The sequence below is a fragment of the Apium graveolens genome, chromosome 8, assembly GCF_009905375.1.
Source record: "Apium graveolens cultivar Ventura chromosome 8, ASM990537v1, whole genome shotgun sequence".
In the NCBI taxonomy this organism is placed as follows: Eukaryota; Viridiplantae; Streptophyta; class Magnoliopsida; order Apiales; family Apiaceae; genus Apium; species Apium graveolens.
Window position 1 is genome coordinate 229,513,240 of NC_133654.1, and position 4,108 is coordinate 229,517,347.

General features: G+C 36.5%; 1 non-coding gene across 1 annotated transcript; it reads right to left on the reverse strand.

Annotated features, from left to right (window-relative positions):
- Positions 1-3,722: 3,722 nt before the first annotated feature.
- On the reverse strand, positions 3,723-3,829 carry LOC141681576 (small nucleolar RNA R71). Its single transcript, XR_012559004.1, has one exon. It is a non-coding gene; the product is annotated as a small nucleolar RNA R71 (small nucleolar RNA).
- Between the last annotated feature and the right edge of the window lie 279 nt (positions 3,830-4,108).

Consider the following 4,108-nt stretch of genomic DNA (forward strand, 5'->3'; position numbering starts at 1 on the left):
ATTAAGCCTATATATTATCAAAGATAATAAAAAAATCATGCAAGTCAACTAGAATTTCTCACGTTTATGGAACAACATAAATGAGTCGATTGACGGTTGCATGTTTAATATTGCTATTCATCATTATGAAATTAAGTTAATAATGAATTTTCATGGTTTCACTTATTCGGGATATGGTACTATAGTCGCTGCTACAGTATTGTCAAATATTTGCATACATCAAAATTTTAGCGGCGACCTTTGCCAAAATATAATAGACTTGATTTCTAAAAAAAAATTCCCTCGTAAAAGTGTAGATTCATACTTTCACAAGAGCCATTTTATGATTTTGCTGTTTCTTCGCCATGTACCATCTGTTTCTACTTTGATAAATATGTGGTATGTATGTTATTTACTATGATATGTTAAATAATATTTGTTATGATACAAAATTTCAGTATTCAAGTATTTCTTTAAGAACAATGCATCCATTCAAGATCTGCAGTTTAAGGAGCGTTTAAATTGACATGGAGAATCGGAACCTAAAATGGGAATGAAGAATATGGGAATAGAGGTAAATGAGAATAAAAATAATATGAAATTTAAAGGGGTGAGAAGGGTATGATTTACCCACCTTGCGGGAATGAGGTTTCCATTCTATAAGTCAAAATTACTAATCTAAACACTAATGCACGTCATTGAGATTCCGATTTTCGTTAACCGAACTCATTAACCATAAACCAAATACCCCCTTATATCAAGTCACTTTATGAACAAGTAAAACTTCTTAGAAGTGCCCTGTAAATTAGTTTTTACCACCCGTCAAACCTTGGTTCAGCATGTTATATGCATATATACCTATATTTTATATTTATATGTAATAGATGATAGTGGTAATTCAAGAGTTCGAAACTATTTAAGATAACTTATATACATTATGGTTAAAATGATCTAAACTAGCAAAGGAAGAAAAATATATAACATAATTATGGACGAGTTGTACCTGAGCAATTAAAGCCATTTACACTATGGATAATGACAGATCTCTCTGAACTTCTCTCACAAAAGTAGTAGGGATTATAATATTTATCAGAAGATTTCTTCTGTTGTTTACATTACCCCTTTCTCTTCGTGCATTCTGGCTTTTAAATTAAGATAGTGGTAAGGATTAGTCATTCCAGATTTTATAAGAAAATGGTTATGTGGGGTTTTGAGCATGTGACTAAAAAAGACGAAGAAGGATGCAGTGTAATATTCAGCAAATCAATGATGACTATGGTCATAATTTGTGAACACGTGTCAAGAAGATGCTTACATGGCTATCGACTACAAATTCGTATTTCTCTGAAAATGTTTTCCGCTTTATTTTAGTAAACCAGATCAAGTTTCTACAATTTGACGAGGGTTTTCGACGTTTATCAAGTATTTTAATGATCCTAGGGAACTTAGTGAGGGTATTTATTCATGGGAGATTTATTTCGGGGTCGTAGGGCTTGTTATCATTTGATAAGTAAAATAATAAGGTACATAACTAAAATCATTCGATGAAAATTTCAGAATTGTACTTCGAATTCGATTTTTTTAACTATATAATTTAACAATAATTTATTTCGGCCTGTGTTTCGTGATAAGTGGCATTTTATACCACTTAGAACGTCTTAAAATGGCTTAAATTGGTGTCTTGAAATCAAGTATTTTGTGTATTTGAGGCGTTTTTCTAGTGTTTGTGCATTTCAGGGTATTAGTTGCATTTCGGAGGAGGAATCATCAAGAATAAGCCTTGGCATGTGTTCACCATTGCGAGAGGAAAAGAACGGGCAGATTACGGCGAAGAAACAGAGCAAATCTGGAAATTTTCCAGTAGGGTCCTGCGCGCCCGCGCAGCAATGCTGAGCGGCCGCGCAGCAGCCTTGCGCGCCCGCGCATAAATGCTGAGCGGCCGCGCAGGGTCGGGGAAAATAATATATTGTTTTAGACTTCTACTTCTGTTTGGCTTCCAACTTCTATGTAATCTGAGTTTTATGGGACTATTATATAAGTAGATTTGAGACGTTTTTCACAGAGTATTAAGAGGGGATTATGTTTTAGATTGTGTTTTGCAAGAAGCGAAGGAGATAAGGAAGAAGACCGATTTAGCACACAGCAACGAAGAGGAAGCATATATTCTTGTGATTCTTGTTTCGTTGTAACGTTGGATGCTAGTTTTCTTGCTTTGACTTATTTACTCTTGTGACGTACTCTGTTTTAATATAATTAGTTTAGTTGTTATTTTCTTGTGTTCGTTTATCATGATTTCATATGAACCCATGATGGCGATAAGTTCTATTATGGGCTAATCGTGATCATAGGGTTGCAACGGATTTACTATGGAATTCTTTAGTTAATTGTTTAATACTTTAGTGTGTGATGATTGCATGATATCTAGTATTGGTTGTGTGTATTCGTCTTATGTGCGTCGCGAACATATAAGATAGGGTGTTAATCTCTTGTGAAGCGACGGTGGATCTTGAGATTTAGAACTTGCCATGCTAGCATAGGTTCATGTACGTTGTGCATGATTAGTGGGTAACTCTAACAGTTTTATTTGCCCTATGTAATCAAAAGGAATAACTTGTGCTTAAATCGTTGTGTTGTCAATTTCTGTAGACATACATAATTGATGACTATTCAATTTCTATCTTAATTGTGGATGTTTGGTAGAATGGTATTAGTACAATGAAAGTTGGCTTTTATCAGTTTTGTGTTATTCGATTAATATCATCACTGTCACATGCTAAAGGTAATAACTATGGCTATAGAAGGAAGTAATAATGAAGTTGTGATCTCATGAGTGTTTTATTATTGATAAATTGAAGTGTTAGTTAAGTGGTTAATTAAGTAGTTAATTATAGTTAATATTTAATCAACAATTTTAAGTGTTATTATCTTAACATTGAGAAGTAATCATACATTGGTGAGTGAGTTAAATTAGACAATAAATTAGTCTGAGTCTCTGAGGGAACGAACTAGAAAGTATTCTATATTACTTGCGAACGCGTATACTTGCGTGAATATTAGTGCGTGATTTCGCCCTAACAAGTTTTTGGCGCCGCTGCCGGGGACTCGGCGTATTTGTTTAGTTTATGTACTTACCATCATTGGTCATTAGGACTCAGTGATTAGGACGTAGTAGTTAATTACTCTTTTCGGTTGTGTTTCAGGTACTTTAGCAAACGTTTATGCAAACTCGTTCTCGTGCTCGCAAGAGGACCTTAGATACAGCTGAGGAGAAAGACGAAGTTCTTGATACACCGGAGAAGTTAGATTTTGAGGATTCGGATTCAGAAACTGAGCAGAAAGAACCAGTAAACATGGGAGATCATATTGTTCAAGCTGATCCAGCTCTTATGGATTTTTCTCGGCCTAAAATTGATGACATTCAGTCAAGCATCCTTCATCCGGCTATTCAAGCTAACACCTTTGAAATCAAGCCGGGCACTATTCAGATGGTGCAGAATTCTGTTTCTTTTGGAGGAGCGGCAACTGAAGACCCCAACATGCACATAAGGAATTTTGTCGAGATCTGCAGCACTTTTAAGTATAATGGCGTGACTGATGAGGCTATCAAGTTGAGGCTTTTCCCATTCTCACTGAGGGATAAGGCTAAAGACTGGTTACATTCTGAACCAGCTGGGTCAATCACTACGTGGCAAGATCTTGCGCAAAAGTTTCTGGTGAAGTTTTATCCAATGGCAAAGACTGCTGCTATGAGGAGTGCTCTTACTCAGTTTGCGCAGCAACCTACAGAATCTATGTGCGAGGCTTGGGAACGCTACAAGGAAATGTTGAGAAAATGTCCACATCATGGAATGCCGGATTGGATGGTAATCACTGGTTTTTATAATGGTTTGGGGGCTCAATCTCGACCCATGCTCGATGCAGCAGCTGGAGGCGCCTTATGGGCTAAAAGCTATACTGAGGCGTACAATCTTATTGAGACGATGGCTGCAAATGAGCATCAAAACCCAACTCAGAGGATGACATCAGGCAAGGTAGCAGGTATTCTGGAAGTTGATGCAGCCACCGCTATTGCAGCCCAGCTCCAAGCGCTATCAATGAAGGTTGATTCTTTGGCTACGTATGGAGTTAA